General features: G+C 49.7%; 1 non-coding gene across 1 annotated transcript; it reads left to right on the top strand.

Moving 5' to 3' along the window:
- The first annotated feature begins 13147 nt into the window (after positions 1-13147).
- On the top strand, positions 13148-13251 carry LOC127206777 (U6 spliceosomal RNA). Its single transcript, XR_007832871.1, has one exon. It is a non-coding gene; the product is annotated as a U6 spliceosomal RNA (small nuclear RNA).
- Positions 13252-18635: the final 5384 nt, after the last annotated feature.

Consider the following 18635-nt stretch of genomic DNA (forward strand, 5'->3'; position numbering starts at 1 on the left):
CAATAAGGACATTTGCTCAACTATGTTCATAACTGCAGTATACATAATAGCCAAAATCTGGAAGACAACCTAGATGTCCCTCAACCAAAGAATGTATAAACTGTGGTACATTTACACAATGGGATACTAGTCAGCTATCAAAAACAAGAAAATCTTGAAATTTTCAGGCAAACAGATAGAACTAGAAATGATCATCCTGAGTGAGGTAACCCAGACCCAGAAAAATATTCTTCTGATTTTTATGTTACAAACATATCATACTAAGGCAAATGCCGCTGTTTCCTGTCACCGTTTGCTGTGGCCATGGTCAACCCCACTGGGCTCTTCGACATCACAGCTGACGGCGAGCCCTTCATCTCCTTTGAGCTGTTTGCGAAGTTCCAAAGACGGCAGAAAACTCTAGTGTTCTGAGCACTAGAGAGAAAGGATTTGGATATAAGGGTTCCTCTTTTCACTGGTGGCAGGTCCGTCTATGGGGAGAAATTTGAGGATGAGGACTTCATCCTGATGCACACAGGTCCTGGCATCTTGTCCATGGCAAATGCTGGACCAAACACAAACGGTTTCCAGTTTTTTTATCTGCATTTCCAAGACTGACAAACATGTGGTCTTGGGAAGGTGAAAGAAGGCATGAGCATTGTGGAAGCCATGGAGCACTTTGGCAAGACCAGCAGGAAGACCACCATTTCTGACTGTGGGCAACTCTATTGCTTTTGACTTACGGGCTCTTACCCACCATACTATTCCTTCTGTAGCTCAGGAGAGCGCCCCCATCCCATCTACTGTAGCACAGGAGAGTGCCCCCATCTTATCTGCTCCCAGTACCCTTAGTCTCTGCTCTCACTGAAGTTCTTTATGTTCCATAGTGTCCTCATTCCCCTCCAAGTTTATCTGGATTGAAGAGTTAAGTTTATGATTATGAATAAAAAGTAAATAAGAAAAAAAATACCATACTAAGTATACTGTCTATGTGTTTCTTTTGTTTATTTTATCATATATCTAGGATTTTTCTAATTAAAAAGTGGAAATATTCTTAATTCTTTTTTAATATTATTTTTAGTTTGTTATGTTTGCATGCACACACGTGTACACACACACACACACACACACGCACACACACACACACGCACACACACACACACGGGCATGCACATGCCCTGGCACAGATGTAGAGGTCAGAGGACAACTCTTGAAAGGTGGTTTGCACCATCCAACTGGTTGAAGAGAGAGCCCCTCATCTTATTGCAGGTACTCTGCTGAATACCTGAGGCTACTTGGCCTTCTAGCATCCAGGCCAGAGTTTCTGCAAGGTCCTCCTGCCTCTGCCTCCCATCTTGCCTTAGGGAGGGCTTCAATTATAGATGCACATCTCTAGATCTGACTCTTTTATCTTGGTACTGGAAATTGAACTCAGTTGGTCAGGCTTACATGGCTAATGCATTTGCCCACTGAGCCATCTGCCCAGCACTTAATTCCTTTGTATAGATATTTGACATAACATGGCTTATCAGCTTATAGTGATGGACACCAGGGCTATGTTCAGTCTTTTGCTGGTACAGATCATTGTGTAATGGCAGCCTTGGGCATGCATCACCTTCATATACTCAGTAGAATCTATAGGGTGAATTTCAAAAAGGGGGAAGGGGGTTGTTGAGTGAAAAGGTAAATATAGAATCATTGCTGGTTTTCTGCTTGATTTGACTTCACTTTTCAAATAATTTGTCTAAATTTAACCTATGGCGATGTGTCTCTTCCTTGTACGACATTGCTGATATCAATGTCTCTGTTCGGTTTCTTCGGGTTGTTTTGGGGGGTTTTGGCTTTGTTGTTTTGTTGTTTTGTTTTCTTTTGTTTTGTATTTCTTTCTTTTCTTTTTCTTTTTTTTTTTTTCTTCAGGCTTACCTTGGAGAGATTGTCCTTGTTTCTGTCAAATAGCCAGACAATGACTCAGAAGTGGGGCTCAAGCACTGTACTGGTTGGTTTTCTCACTGTTACGCCATGACAGGATATCTGACAAAGGAAACTGAGGGAAAGAAGGGTTTATTGGGCTCTTGCTTTGAGGGGACACAGTCCTTAGGAAGCAGAAGTCACGGAGGTGAGTGCGAAGCAGCTGGTGACACTCTACAGTGTCAGAAAGCAAAAGGGATGAGTGCTGCTGGTCTCAGTGCCCTGCTTGTATCTGGTCTATGTCAAGAGCCCATAAATAATGGGTTGCTTTGCTGTTGCTGTTGTTGTTGTTGTTTTGGTTTGTTTGTTGGTTGGTTTTGTTTTGCTTTGTCTTGAACAATATAATCCAATGCCACATAATTCTTTCGAGAGGGCTTGTCAACCACTTTTCTCTGAGATCCCTAAGAATCTTACCCCTTCTTGTTTTCAATGAAGTTGTACTCAGGCTGTCCACGGAGTTTATACTGCACAGTCTTCCACGTTTCATGGAGTCAGTACACCTTACAGCTTGGGAGGAATGCAGTTAAAGTTAACCTTAAAACCCAGGAGTTATGGAAGCGTTTAAAACACTAGTTAATGAGCCGTTGTTTGCGCAGCCAATGAAGAGATCTAGCATGCATGAGTGAGCAAATCAGACACCCAAGCCAGTGTCTGAACCCAAAAGTCCCACAAGATTGGATGCCCAAAGGGACCAGAATGAGTGCTCTCCTGGTTTTAGAATGTTGACAGCTGGGGGGGGGGGGGGGAGTCACACCTTTACTCTTGACAAAGCTACCCAGACAAAACAGAATGTCAAGTGGCTTTACCGTGGGCTGAATCCTCACACATTAGGGAGGCGTATGCAGCCTCTCACACTGGCCAGAAGCTGTGTTGGCTGTTATAAATGGTCACACGGCTAACAGGACATGAACATTCATCATTGCATAATCAAAGCAGTTTTGCAGGAGAAAAAGATCTGCCACATAGAATTCCTTGGGGGATGGGCAGGAAGATATTTTCAAAGGATTTTCAAGACTGGGCATGAAGGAGAGGCAGGAGCTGTGTGAGGCATGAGCTGTGTGAGGGATGGGGGAATCTCAGAGACCGACTCTTTCCACTTCACACAGTACCTGAGTCAGCCCTGCTCATCCACCACCCATCTTATTCCAGACGGTGCAGATCAGATTCACAGTTCACAGCTTAATGCCCTGCCAGCGCTGCCCCACCCCCACCCCTTACCATCCCTTCTGCCTACCTTGCCCTCACAGTGCTAGCCCGGAGAAAGGGTGAAAAAGGTCAATCGAGGCTAATGGCAGCTGTGCCTAGGAGACAGGATTCACTTACCATGGGGTAAGACATGCCACCAATCTCATTGGGACAGAGGGCAGCAACAAGTGGAGGGGTACCACAAAAAACGGGAAAGGGGTGAGCAGTAAGCTGGGAGGTGATTAGGCAAGAACCTCTGAGGAGATTTTTAAGTCCTTGCTCAGTACTGAGGGCCTGCACTCCCGGTTGCATGCATAGGGACCTACAGCATAGAAGGGAGGGAAGAGGAAATGTCTAGAAGGAGAAACAAGGATGTGTGAGGTCAGGGGCACAGAATTCAGAGATGGAAATTTGGTTGGAAGCTGTCTGATAGATGCCTCCTGGCCCTAGTTACACCCCAAGTTGCAGCCTATCCTCCTCTCCCCCCCCCCCACCTCTGTCTCTGTCTCTCTGTGTCTCTCTGTCTCTGTCTTTCTCTGTGTGTCTCTCTCTGTCTCGGTATCTCTGTCTCTCTCTATGTCTCTCTGTCTCTGTCTCTCTGTGTCTGTCTGTCTGTCTCTCTGTCTGTGTCTGTCTCTCTGTCTCTGTGTCTCTGTGTCTGTCTCTGTCTCTCTCTCTCTCTCTCTGTGTGTGTCTCTGTCTCTGTGTCTCTGTGTCTGTCTCTGTCTCTCTCTGTCTCTCTCTCTCTCTCTGTCGCTCTCTCTGTGTCTCTCTCTGTGTCTCTCTCTGCTGTCTCTCTCTCTCTGTCTCTCTCTCTCTGTCTCTCTCTCTCTGTCTCTCTCTCTCTGTCTCCTCTCTGTCTCCTCTCTCTCTCTGTCTCTCTCTCTCTGTCTCTCTCTCTCTGTCTCTCTCTCTCTGTCTCTCTCTCTCTCTCTCTCTCTCTCTCTTTCTCTCTCTCTTTCTCTCTCTTTCTCTCTGAAGCTCACACAGCTAACAGCAGTTTTTGCAGTGTGCAAGGTACAGTGACCCCCTTGGCCAGGTCTAAGTAATCTTAGGTAGACTGGGCCAGAATAGTGTGCTATTTCACCTCACTAAAATTTCAGTTTCTAGATTCTGTATTTTTAGACTAGAGAAGAGAAGGTGTCATAAGAAATGTGACCTCAGGTGACTGGAGGTGCTGGGGTTTGGGGCTTGACAGATAGGTGGGAAAACTCGTTTTAAACTCTCAAAATCTCACCTTCCCCTGAAAAAAAAATCCCCCAAGACGTGGTTTGAGGCGTGTGTGTGCAGGGGAGGAAGGCGGTGCATCCGGTTCAGAGACTCCGGCCTGCGTCTTGCAGTCGCGCCTCTCCTTCCCTGGTGCGTGGGTGTTGGAACCGCTCTGGGACTGCAGGTTGCTACAGCCTCAGCAGGAGTCTCTGTCTGCAGCGCAGTCGCGTGGCGCTCCCTCTGGTGGCTGATTGCCGCACATGCAGCCGACTAGGTGTGCTTGAGGTGATTGCTGTCTCTTGGAGGAAGGGGGCGCATGTTTTTAACCAATGACCTGTTAAAGGTGGTAGGAGCAGATTTTATATCCAAAGCCGGACTACGCGGGCCTGCTTACTACTGCATGCAGCTTAACACGTGCTTCTTATGTGCTAGGCACAGAGCTAATGAGTAATATGGAAGTAACGTGTTAGCAAAGAACCGCTAAAGGGGTGACGTCTTAAGACTAAGGTAGAGGCCTCTGGGCACTAGGGACAACCAGTGCACAAATCAGAGTCCGTCTCTTTGCTTTCTGAGTTTGGGGACCAACAAGGAGGCAGCTGGTCCAGCAAAATGAACACAGGGAGGGTGGTTGGAAATGAGGTCAGAAAGGTATGCAGGGACAGATGGTAGAAAGCCTTCTAGGCCACAGAGGACTTTGGCTGTGTTTCTGAGGGTGAGAACAGCCATTGAATTTTGAACAAAGTCATAACAACACTTGCTTTTTTTTTTTTTTTTTTTAAATCTCACTTGCTTTTGTAAGAGGTGAAGGTAGGAACTGGGCTGGGGGGTCAGGGGAGGGTGCTGGGAGCCCACATGAAAGATTACAGTGCCTGATACTGGACTTCGTTCATTGAAGGGGATTAGACATCCAAGACAGGTGGATTAGTCAAAGGCTACATCCTGGGGGTTTGGGCCTGAGCAATTAAGGAGTGTTGCAGCCTAGAGAGGTGGGGGGAGGTTGGAGGTGTGAAAAGCAAACGGAAAAATTGCCAAGCCTTGACTGTCTGTTAGTATTGATGCAAAATAGCCCAAGGAAAGTTCTCCACTCCCTCGGCCCACCCTGCAGGCTGCCTGGTTGCTTACTTGCTTTGGTTTTGGTTTGTTTGGGACAGGATCTTCCTGTGTAGCCTTAGCTAATCTGGAACTTGCTATGTAGACCAAGCTATCCTCAAACTTATGGTGATCATCCTGTCTCTGTTTCCTGGGTGCTGGGACTATAGGTAGATCAGCAAACCTGGTCCCTGTATTTCTTTTGTTCTTTTATAAATGCCCCTACTTTTTCTCATCTGAGGATCTGGCCTTATCTCCCCTCTTAAAAAACAAGACAAAACAAAAAAGGGCAGAACAGACAGTGCCAGTAACTTTTTTTTCAGGCCACACCCAGCTAAGGGGCAAAGTGGGAGGAAGTTCGGCTTCAAGGCTCCTCAGATTAGAAGAAAGTCTTTTCCCACACTATAGGGGCCAGCCTCCATGTAGCTCAGGAAGGGTCCAGCTATAGCAGTGTGTGGTCCCATGAGCCCTATCTGTAAGCAGTCAAGACCTCACCTGGCAGGACAGGTGACCTCCCTCCCTTGTGCTCTGTTCAGTAGCATGAGCAGATGGCATCTTAGCACCATCACCGGATGCCTATCGGTGGGCACGCCCCTTAAGGATGGGGCAGAATCCTTGTCTGTCTTGTCAGCGTCTGTCAGTTTCCAGGGTCTTTCCATATCCCCAGACCTATCCAAAGCAGGCCTCTGGAGCTCACTTCTGGATATCGGGTCTCCTCTTCAGACCACAGCCTCCTCTGCCACACAGAAGAACAGGAGGAAGGGGGTGCTGTGGGTGAAAATCCTACGAAACTTCATTCAGATTTCTTTGAAGTATTCTTTTAACTCTACAGATGCTGCTAATAACTTATTTATCCTTTCCCAAGGTAAAAGTCCTGGCCCTGAGCAGGGACACGGTGGTGTCCAACCTATTATCTTCTTTACTGGGAAGGCAAGAAGAGCCACCCTTTACTCTCTTCCTTTCCCCATGAGGTGAGCATTCTGAGGAACTCTACCTGGCACCTTCACACCCTTCTCACCTCGCATACACTGTCATCTGGGAGCGGGGGGGCGGGGGTCGGTCTTCATTCTCCCCCTTGATTTCAAATGTCCTTCCTTGCTCATATACCTGAAGTCTCCACCCCAAGAACCTCAGCTGCCATCTGAGCATGGAGCCAGCATGGTTCTGTGCTGAGGTAAAGATGAAGGGAGCTGTTACACTGACCCTGGAAACTCCTACCTGCCAAACTTCCCAGCTGTGGCACTCTGCCTTTCTAATAGCTTCGAGCTCTCTCTCTCTCTCTCTCTCTCTCTCTCTCTCTCTCTCTCTCTCTCTCTCTCTCTCTCTCTGTCCCTCCCTCCCTCCATCATCACTGCCCTCCCCCTTCTAACCTTTCTTTACCTGAGTCCACCACACCCTTGTCATCCCTCACCAGGAAGCAACTCCCTCCTGTTTACTTCCCAGACTCGTTCATTACACTACATTCCAGTGACAATTTTATTTGTAAATTACACATTTATCTTCCTGAAGTTATCTTCGGTTATAGTTCTCTTTCTGAAACATAGGTTAGATCCTGTCTGTCGTCCCCCACCCCAAACCCTCAATGGCTTCTATTCCCTTAGATACAGTAATCCAAACTCCTCATGTGACCTTTCTCAGCCTTCCTCTAGTGTCCTCTCTGGCTCCCTATGATCTTCCATGATTGCTCCACTCTTACAGCAGATGCCCCACAATTCCTGGGAAGAAAGGGGGTGTTTCTGCGCTCTACCCGATGTCCCCTTATCCTGGAACTCACCCATCCACCTAAGTGCTTCATCTCTCCTCGTGAAATTTGTGTAAATCCACAGAAAATTTGACATGTGCATCATATGAAGAAGCACACAGTATTTTAAATGGCAGAATAATGAGACCTGCCTGAAATATGTTATTCTAGAGAATCTTGCTTCTGGTTGGAAAGACAAGAATGAAGGAAAGAAGATAGAAGAGAAAGAAGGGAGGGAGGGAGGAAGAAAGGAAGAAAAGGAGGGAGGGGGGAAAAAGGAAGGGAGGGGGAAGGACAGGGGAGGGAGCAGGGCTGGAGAGTAGACTATGCCCAAAACCCTACCCAGGCACAGCAGAATACCTGCAACTCCCACCTTAAATCCAAGAAGAGAGAGACCTTGCTTTGAGCCCATACATTTGAGGCCGTCTCCAGCAACATAGTAGATCTAGTGTTTAAAGAAACAAACACATTGCCCAAGCCTCCCAAATGCCCATCCTCTGTGGAGGCTGTCTTTCTCACGCGCACTGTTCTACTTGCTGCCCAGCTTAAGCCAACTCCCAGCCCTGGGTCAGAAGCAGGTGCTGGGTGCTTTGCTTCCTCATCCACCCCTTTTAGCATCTACAAACCCAGCTAATGTGTATGTGGCAGGCTCTGTGTCCCCCACAGACGTGGTCCCAGTGCCCTTGAGAACTAGCCAAGTGAAGGCTCATCTCTTCCTTCTGCCCCTGGTTCCTGTTTATGTGTCCACTAACAAGTCACATTACCCCACTGTGCTCTGATGTCAGTGTGTCCAGTGGGAATGAGAACAGTGCCAGTCTCTGCCAGGCCACTGTCCTTCTCACACATGCTGGAAAGAAGAGCTGCACTTTGACCCTTATTCCCTGGTCCCATGACACGCACCTTCTGCTCCAGCTTTGGACTTCTATTAGAGAAAAAACTTGTGCTTATTTCTGGAAAGTTCACCAATCTTGAAGAGGATGTGGCTGAACGGGAGGTGGGTCTCTGTCTCCAGAGAAGTGGCTCCAGCCTCTCATCTCCTGCCCACTGTGCTGACCTGAGGGCCATGAGTGTGACCAGGGAAAGGTCAGGTCATAGGCACATGCTCAGTCTTTCATCTCTACACCCACCCGCAAATTCAGTGAGATTTGCAAATCTCTGAGCTAGAGTTCAGAGAAGAGAAAGAATCTTTCAGAGCATGAACAGCCCTTAAAAACTTGACTCTGACTTAGGCCCAGAGACTTGGAGACTCCTATACCATATCCCAAATTTGGTAAGATAGTCATGTTTTGCTGTTGTTTGTTGTTGTGTGTTTTGTTTTGTTTGTTTTCCCCTGTATTATCTGGGCCTTTTCCTCTTCCACCTACCTAGTTGCTGTCTGAGGCAAGGTCCTGCATCTTCTCTATATGGCCACTGGGTGGCGCTGTAGGACGACCCTGGTATATCAGGCGACCAAGCCTCCCGGCAGGAAGTGTCCTGGAGAAGGGAAATCATAGGGTCTCCACCAGGCGCCTCCCCGCCCCTGCCTCTCTTAGTGCCTGAACATTGGCCTCCAGACCCTCATCCGCTCTCACATCATCTTCCCTTCACTTTTCAGCTGCATCTCTGCTCTCCAGCACCAGAAATTGGCCAAGGTGGCTCAGTCGCCTCTTTGATCATCTAGTTTTTTTACCTCCCTGCCTCAAAGACTGGGTCAGAGAGGCTGAGTCACTCCGGGTTCCTGATCTGAGCTCCCAGAACAAGCTCTGCTCCCTCTCCACCCCATTCTCTACTCAACCTTCACCTAGGGAGCCTCAAGTTTAAAGTGGCAGCCAGGCTCCTGCTCTGACCTGAAAGATTGCACTGGGTATCTCTGTCTACCCAGTGGGGCGTGCAGGATGAACCTACTGTCTCCCATGAGGCTTCAGCGCTGCGGACTCCCTGTGCTCTGCTGGTGATGGCTCTGCTTGGACTCAGAGAACATCATTATGATGCACCGAGCATCAGGTTGGCGCTGTTTATGAATTCTTGCAGTACTTGTATATATTTTTTTAAGTGATCTGACATCTTCAGATCCCTCCTTCCCTTCCAAACGGGCAAGCTGCGATGGGAACTGCTGTCCTGGAGCACAGAGAGGACTGAGTTCAAGTCCCACCCTGTCACTTACTAGGACCAAATGACCTTGACCTCTCTGAGCCCCAATGTCTCTCAGTATAAAGGACAATAGAACAGAGGATACTAGGAGAGATGAAGGAAGGTATGTCTGTTGCTTACTTGAAGCTCCAATTCCCTAGCCAAATAAAGCCAATGCAATTGTCTTAGAACAAAAATAGATCATACATGCGTCCAACTTTCACATTTTACAGAGGAGTAAAGTGGGGCCTAAAGAGGGAAAAGCAGCTTTGTCCCTGCCACACATGCCATGGTTACCTAGGGCAGTAGCAGAATTTGATCTAGACCAGGCAGGTCAGGGTCATTGCATAATTTCAAGTGACTTCTCTTGTGCCTGCTCCATTCTCCTTCTCTGTCATCAGGGAGGAAAAGAGAAAGTCCAGGGGTCAGAGTCACAGCAGGGCACAGATCAGGCAGCGTGGAACCTGAATACTAAGGGCCAGTATGTGCCGGGCTGCACTTGCGGAGGTGTGTCCACCTCTGAGTCAGTTGGACCACACCTAAGTCAAGGTATTTCCATCTGAGGATAGACACCTGAAAGCTAGAGTGATCTCAGAAAATGGCCAGGTTTCTGCAGGACAAAAGAAGATGATGAAGGCAGGAGGTACCACAGAGTCCATCCGCTGGAGTGCACAAGGTAGCAATGGATGCCAGGGGAGCCACTTTTAATCAGGCTAGACTGGACGCTAGGATGTAAAGACAAGGCATAGCCTAATAGATGATAGTATTGGGTGTCCATGGGGTGTCTCAAAACTGATCTAAAAGGTTTAGGTCCCAGGCAGAGTCAGGGAATAGAGAATCAGAGAGGGGGCCAGAAAGGCTCCCTGAAAGACCCAGCCTGAACTGAATATTAGAAGTCTCTGGGTGGCAGAGAACAGGGTTAGGGTCTGGCTGAGGGATGCCTAAAGCAAAAGCAGGAAGGCTTACAGATTCCAGAAGCTCCCGTTGTCCACCCCTGAAATGAACTTCCACACATGTGGCAAGCAGCAGAGGTAAGGAGAATCCAAGCCGATCTCACGTCAGAGCTCAGCCTCATGCATCTAGATTAAGCCACTTGGGCCTCGAGTCGGTTTAGTATGATGCCTGTGTAGACTTCTAAGGTGGAGGTCACGGAGGCCAAGAGGCCTTAAATGTTGGTTGACCACATCAGTTGGGAGTCAAAGCCGGGCTCAAGAGGTGACGTGATCTGATTTGCACAGCAGAAAGAACAACTGCCGCTGGGAAGAGGGGAAGGCAGAGTGGCACTAGTAGGAAGGTGGACGACCAAAATGGGTTTGGGGAGACGTGACCATGCCCACTGGTGGCTGAATCAAGCCCCACAGGAAGGAGCGGCGGGAGAGAACATGCAGGGAGGTCAAAGCCATGTGATTGGCTGGATGTAGAGGATGTCCACATGGAAGAGACAGTGTGGATCTTATAATGACTCCCAGATGTCCAGATTAGACAGCTGGGGAAATGGCAGTGTCTCGCAACACAAGGAACAAGACCGAGAAGTAGGCGTGGGCAGTGAAGCTCACACGAGTCCTCGGCAGAAGGCAGATACCCCAAGGAACTTGTCACGGATATAGCTATAAAGTGGCATGGCTGCTTGGAGCCCCAGGCCCACAGAGCAGTCAAGTGACCTGTGTTCCACACTTTATCCTCCGCCAATTTGCCTTCCCATCAGATGGAGCCCTTACAGGTTGGAGGAGCTGGAACACTGTCCTGGCCACACTGAGACATCAGCTTAAATTTAAAAAACAAAACAAAACAAAACAAAAAACAAAAAATCCTACTTTATTTGGAGTTCTACCTCCCTTTCAAGCCACCAGCCAGAGGCAGGAGAGGATGAAAGTTAATGGGGCGAGGAATGCGGGCCTTTTTAGATGTAGTTCCTTAGGGTGATTCTACTCTGCATTGCCAGGATACCAGCAGTCCAATCAACTCGCAAACACCAAACAGCAACACAAATCAGCAGCGGCAACACAGTCCAGCAGAAGCAGCAAAACTTCGCCGAATGGACATGAGTCATCAGACTCAGATGGAGTGTGCCATGAGACGTTTCCTGGGTTGTTTCTCTCTGCAAAGTGAAGTGCAGAAAAAACAAAGACCAGTGAAGCAATGTGAATGTTGCAAAGTGTAGCGATGCAAAAAAGAAAATGTCCTCACTGTCTGTGGGCTTCTATTTATATTCTCTCCTCAGAGACCACCCACAGATGTTTTCAGTTGGCCAAAATCACGCCTCTCTCACGAGACAGCTTCCAGCAAAACATTACATGGCACAGCTGAGTTTTTAAAGAAACCAGAAACTTCACTGAGAACTATCAAGGAGCCACTGTACGGCATGAACTGTCTAAGGGACACATGACAATCTCAGAAAGAGCCTTGACTCAGAAAAAAGCAAGGGACAGTGAATGAATTTACATGGGGCACTGTGCTCAAGTAGGTATTCCATGAACTCTAAGCCATAACTGCTTGGAATAGATCGCTCACCTCCCATTTCCCATAAAGGACAGTAACACTGTCAATGTCTGTGTTACACTTGTGTCTTCATGGGACAAGCTCCATTCCACGTGGTTTATCCTACAGGCTCACCCTGAGAGCACATGGCTGTGGAAACTGAGTCACAGCTAAAGCACAGCCGGCTGGAATCAGGCCCTAGACCTGCTGCCACCTGTGCTGTTGTGCTCTCACAAGTACATGAAGGAGCCCAAGCCAAAGTAATTCAGCCTTAGGCAGAGGCACACTCTTTGGAGCCAGTCTTGGGTTGGCTCAACATTTGACGTTAAGGGGAATAGGAGACTCTGCAGATAACTCAGGCCAGGAACCAAGTCTCAGGCTCCACCCAGGAGCCCCTTGGAAGCAGCTGAGGTCAATGTAGCTACTTCCTACTTCCTACAGAAACTGACTTCTGAACTCAGTTGGGACAGCACTCTACTCTCAAGGATGTCCTCCAGTGTCTGACCGTCCATGCCCACAGAGCACCCCAACAGCTGCAGCAACAGCAACAATGTTCATGGTAGAAACCATCCCACTCCTGAGTCCTTTCACCGATGGACTTCACCAAGTCCATTCTGAAGCTCCTTGATCCTGTGAGATCTTAGTATTCACTGACTGTGAGTGCTAGTCTCAGTACTTCTGCCCTCTCTTCTCTCTTTACAGCCTGTGAACAAGGAGGTGGGGCTCGGGCAAATGCCATATTTATTTCACAAGACTGAGACCAGATGTTGCCTGATCCTATCCTTTTACCGGGCTGAGTAGTGCTTAGCCCAGGGCTGTGCAACTATGAGAGGCATTCACCAAGCTGTTGTTGGAACAAAGAGGATTGGAATCTGGAAGCTTGAACCACTGTTTCCAGTCCCCGAGTTAACATGTGGCCAGTTAACCAGTGGCATCAATCCCTTTTCTGTCAGGTCAGAGTCCTTCCTCAGGGTAAGAGGCTGTACACTCAGGGTTTGAGTTCTGATGGTCTGGGTCCACATCCTAAGCTGAGAAGCCTGGTATCCAGTTGGCAGGATGACATGGCAACTTGTGGACTCACACAATCGTGAGTTTGGTCCCTACCATACCATTTGTAGCTAACTTAGCCTGGTCACTGTCTGATCCTCTCAGAGTTTCAGTATCTTTCTCTGTAAAATAGTCAGTCACATTTTTCTCCAAGCCTGGCTATAGGCATTAAATCAAATACCCCCAAAGCACCCCTGTCCTGCCTGCCAGTGGGCTAGAAGGGCTATGCCAGCACACAGCAGGTACAGGACCACCAAAAAAGAGGTACTGGTTATACCAGGAAGTTGACACCAACAGAAAGAACCATGGAGTCCTTCTGGGATCCTAAATAGTGGTAGGAGGGCATTCAACTTGGCAGCACATATACTAAAATTGAAACAATGCAGAGATTTGTACGGCCCCTGTGAAAGGATGACACACAAATTTGTGAAGCATCCCATATTTTTAGCCCCACAAGAAGACCAATAGAGCCAACTAACCAGGGCTCAGGGGAGCTGATGGAGACTGACGCCCCAACCAAGGACCATACATGGGCTAGGACCTAGGCCCGTTACACAGATGTAGCCAATGGACAGCACAGTCTTCATGTGAGACCTCTAATAAGGGGAGGGGGACGCTGTCTCTGACATGAACTCTAAATTGCCCCACTTTTTGATCTTCCTCCCTGACTGCCTTGCCTAGCTACAGAGGAAGAGGACATACTCAGTCCTGGTGTGACTTGATGAGCTGGGGTGTGTGGGTTAGGGGGAAGTACTCGCCTTTTCTGAGGTATAGAGGGAGGGTCCCCTTTTCTGAGGACTAGGGGAGGGGGAAGAGGAAGGGAGGGTGGGATTGGGATGAGAGAAAGGAGGGAACTATGACCAAGAAGTAAAGTGAATAAATAATAAGTTAATAAAAAAAAAAAAAAACTAGTGGTGGGAGGAACTGAGGATTTCTCCCTCCTGTGAGGATGAGGTGGGTGCACAGAGGATTATAATTCCTTTTTCAGGAGGTAGGTACTTTATTGCTATATGCTTCCTGTACAATAAATCCTATTGCTTAAAAATGTAAATATGGTTAAGTTCTGACATGGGTACGTACCTGCAAAACCATCGACACACTCAAGATAATAAACAAACATAGCCATTGCCCCACCTCCAAAGGAATCCCTTGGCAGTCCGTCTCCCATCCCCCTCCCATTACCTCCATGCATGCAACCACTGACCTGCTTCCTGTCCCTGTAGATTACGGTGTTTTGTATCTTTGAGAATGTTAGGTAAATAGAGCTGCACAATGATTCTGACACCTAGTGTGATTGTTCAAATACTTATCTACATAAACCCTTTTTTCAAATTTTTCTCTTTTTCTAATATTTATTTATTATGTATACAGTGCTCTGCCCACATGTAGGCCTACGTGACAGAAACAGGCACTAGATCACATTATAGATGGCTGTGAGCCACCATGCGGTTGCTGGGAATTGAACTCAGGACCTCTGGAAGAACAGTCAGTGGTCTTAACCTCTGAGCCATCTCCCCAGCCCCATAAAGCCTTCTGTTAATGACTATAGTTACTTGCCACTCCCTACAGTGGTTACCACAGTCTTTCCCTGAAGGCAAGGTCTGAGGGGCTCCCAAGCAAGAAACCAAAATAACAGGGAAGGAAAGGTCTGGGGGTGGGGGTGAGAGTCTCACCAAGGAAACCTAACAAGGGACCCTTTGGTTTTTCTCTTGGAAACAAAACAAAGAAGTGGAGACCTGGGGAAAAAAACTTGATGATCGTAAACCCCATCTGGCTTAGTTTACCAGAGAAACTAGTTAGCTGTCCACTCCTTATCGCTTAGCCCTTCCCACAGCTGTAAGGGAGCTTTGCATTCCTGTTTGACAGATTAAGCAATTAAAGCGCAAAGATTTTTTTTTTAATTGTTCAAGTTGTCACAACTAATGAGTGTCTGCACTGGGAAACGGGCCCATGTTCTCCTTCTTGCTGCTCCATCTCCCCGTGAAGTGTGTCAAGAGGAGGACCCTTCAGGGCGGGGCCCTGCAGTCATAGCTCTTTCTTCTTCTCCTTCATTACGTATTCCCGCCCCCACCCCCCATGGCCATTCACACCTAGGTCAGAATTTAAAGGAAAGATGAAAAGTGACATGCCAAGTGAGGAGACAAGAGCAGAGGCCAGAGGAAAATCCCAAAGAGAAATGAAATTCAGAGGTACTTGAGACACACACACACAAACACACACAAACACACACACACACACAAACACACACACACCCTGGAGCCACAGCGATCTGATTCAAGACCTAGCCCCAGCCCTATCACTTCTTGCCCTTGCGCAGGTCACTTCCCTCTCTCTGCCTCTGCTGCCTGCCCAATGAGTGGCACTACCAGGCAAGTCACAAGACTACGAGGACTGAAGGCTGTGCTGGGTCACAGGTGCTTAGCACAGCATCTGACACACGGCAGGCACGAACCTCCAATTAAGATGATTATTAATTATCCACAAGGGTTTTTGTTTTTTCTTTCTTTCTTTTTTTTTTCTTTTTTTCTACCCACACCTTTTGTTCTACAACTAAAGCAAAGGAAACATATAAACATATATGTACTCTTTAGTGGGCATAAGCATGACGAATAGAAGAAGGAGGAGAAGCCCTGGGGGAAATCACCCAGCGCAACATTGTAAGATGTTGCCGCTCAACAGCTGAGACTGTGGGAGGCAGGAAGAGTGAGAAACACAGAGCAGTGGTTAGGGACAAAGCGAACGCGGACTGAAGGCTGGGAGCTCTTAGAAGAGCAGGCAGAACAGAATAAACCGTTGTTTATTAGGTCATTGTTAGACACTAAACTCTTCGTGTGCCTTTAACATTGACAGGCTGCCTCTTTTGCAGTCAATTTACTTATCTGATAACTGGGAGAGACTAAAGTTTGAGTTTGGCCGGCAAAACACCCAGGCCGGACTCTGGGTCCTGCAATGGGCAGCCCGTCGTCATAGGCCATCTTCCAGAAGCCAGAAACCACACTAGCATGGTCTTACCAATCATCTGTTTCCCTGGAAGCCCGCGAAAGCCACTGACTTCTCAGGGTACCTCCCCCCGCCCCCCGCAGCTCCAGGGAGTGTCTCAATCTTAAACCTACCACCCGAGAATGGCCACATCTCGAAGATCCTTCCCTTGCAAGGAAGCCCGATACCTCCACCTCTAGGAAGGGTTGTCTTAGCAGGGAGGACCCAGGAAGAGTAATTCCCACACCAGAGTCCCTCTGAACACCAGAGCTCTGTGACCCATCTCAGTGAGTCCCCTTTGTGGAGCTGCTATGTAGGCGGTTCTGACGGGGCCTGCTGAACTGAATTAGTTTGGAGCTATTTTGCATGACTTGCCAGCCAACCTGGATCCCTAAAAAATTCCTGTCTCCAAGAAAACAGAGGGTATCCTACTGTACCCACCCCAGGGTATGGTGAGCTGAGCCCCCACCCCAGCTAGTGTTGTCAAGATCTGTGAGAGGGCTTTGGTGAGGAGCCTGCTTTCCAAGGACAACTGTGTGCCTCCCCCCCCCACCCCCCCCCCCAGCCTTCTCTATCCAGAGCACTAGGGAAAGGAAGTCAGAAAGGCAAAAGGCCGGCCCTGCAGTTCTCTTGTTCCTGAGGCTCCCCCAACCCCCACCCGGTGAGGGGCACTGACAGTAGTGAGATTCTGTCACACTGCAGCCAGACCCTCACCTGCTGCTTTGTCCTGAGAGGCCAAATTTGTGCTTGGTAAGAGTGATGGGGCTCAAGGCTACAGGAGAGGGCACAAGAGCAGAAAGTCAGAGGGGGGCCTGGGGTCTGCAGAGCCTGTCTGGCAACATCGTAATAATAGCAACACATCTCCCGCGGGACTGTATCCCGCCTCGGGCCCGGGATAGTTAGTATTGATCGGTTCATCTTGCCTACTTCATTATGTTAGCAAGAACCTCTCAAATGCTCCTCAACTTCGGCCCTCACCACCTCTCCCGACCCAGGCAACACCCAGCTGAGCTCTGCACGGAGTTTTGGTTGGTAAACTAGGTTCTGGCAAAGAATTGGGATGTTTTCTTTGTAGTAGGGGTCGGCGGGACGGGGGTCTAACCCGGTGGCCAGCTCGGTGGCGGTGGCGAGCGACGCACCTCACTAGCTCTGGCCCCGGCCGGCCCCTTTAATTCTGAGTTCGCTGCGGGGCCAGGTGCGGCGCTGCGTGGCGCGGTGCGGCGCGGTGCGGCTGCGGGCGGCGGCCGGGCGCTCCGTACGCGCCGCCCGCGGGACTGCAGAGTCGGCTCCCCGGCTGGCCGCCCGCACCCCGCAGCCACCACCGCCACCGCCCGCTGCCGGGATTCTGCCGGCGCTGGCTGTCACCCAGGAACATGGAGGCTCGGGTACCCATCTGCAAGGGTAAATCAGTGTCCGGCAATCGGTTGCGCGTGCTGCCATCCCTGCCGGGCTGCAGCGCCCAGAGGGGCAGCCTGGCACCACGGTAGTCTGGGCGGGCTAGCTGGTGCCGACCCCTGGTGTCGGCCTGGAGGGTTATGGGCCCTCACTGGCTGCGGGGGGTGCTAAAGAGGGAGACCTGTCCCTATGCAAAAGAGTGCATAGAATGGGCTGGGGACCCTGTGGTCTGTGCGTGACATAGGGCGGAGGGCGCAGATTGGAGCTGGCGGGTGATGGGAAGTGCAGCTGACTGACTGCATAGCCATGTCTGGTAAATAGTGGGTGGGTAGGACCCGAGTCACTTGGGTCCTCTTGGTTACATTCGCCTTTCGGCAACGGAGTAAAATAGGCTTTTCTGCAGTCACTGTGTTTCCACTTGGCCGGGGTGGTGGGCTGCCTAAAAGGAAGCTAAATCTGGGGCAGCTGCCAGGTGAAGCCTGCTCTGCACCCTCAGAGTTTAGGCTCCTCTATCTTCAGATGGAAACGAGCCTCGGTGGTCCCTCAGATGGACCTCGCAGGCACCTGCCAGGCTGTCCTCGGGCCCGCAACCGGAGCCCACCGCACTGCGCAGGAACGGGTTAAGGTGGCACACTCAAGCCGGCGGGCGGCGGCAGACTCCGGTCAGCCGCGCGGATTCCGGCGGGAGCGCGCCCGGCGGAATCCCGGCTGGAGCCTCGGGCAATCAGAGAGGGCCCAGACCTCTCACCGGGCCCTAGGGTGGGAGGGATTGGGTCGGCGGTGAGGGGGGGGCAGCCCGGAAGCCAGCTTCCTCTAGGCTCCCCCCACTCCGCGAAACCAATCCGCCTAGCAGACAGCTTGTGCGTTTGTTCTGTGCTTCCCTGCCGAGATGTGAGGGATTTTCTCTTGGGAAGAAAACAGTGACCAAGTGCCTGCCCAGCTCAAATGCCACCCAAACCAGAGCAAGGCCCAAAGCCCGAGTATCCTGGAGGGACTGTTAAGTTCAGGGACCTCAGCTATGCAGCTTTCTACAGAGGTGGTCTCGCTGCTTGCATGGCCTCTCCAGCAGGGAAGGAGTGTGTATTGGGGAAGAAGGATCGCTTCTTCACTAGGACATGGCTAAGGTCAGAGAAGAAAACCCTCCCCTTAGGAGATATGTGTTCTGACACCAGGATGGGGAAAGCTGGGTCCCTCCTGATGGCAGCTGAGGACTACGGAGAAAGCGCTTCAAGTTGATAGGAAGGAATGCTTACCCAGGAGAGGCTAGGAGGCTCCAGGGCGGTTCTCAGTCACTAGCACCATGGAAAGTAGGCATGGGGGCTTGCCACTTGCAGTGAGGGGAAGGGGGGAGGGTCTGCCAGAGCTCTTCTAAGTCTTGGTCCCAGCTGCCTGAATGCCCTGGTTCCACCTTGCTGCTGTGTTTTCCAGGCAACATCACACCTCCTGAGGACAGCCA

The sequence above is a fragment of the Acomys russatus genome, chromosome 23 (genome assembly GCF_903995435.1).
Source record: "Acomys russatus chromosome 23, mAcoRus1.1, whole genome shotgun sequence".
Classification (NCBI taxonomy): domain Eukaryota; kingdom Metazoa; phylum Chordata; class Mammalia; order Rodentia; family Muridae; genus Acomys; species Acomys russatus.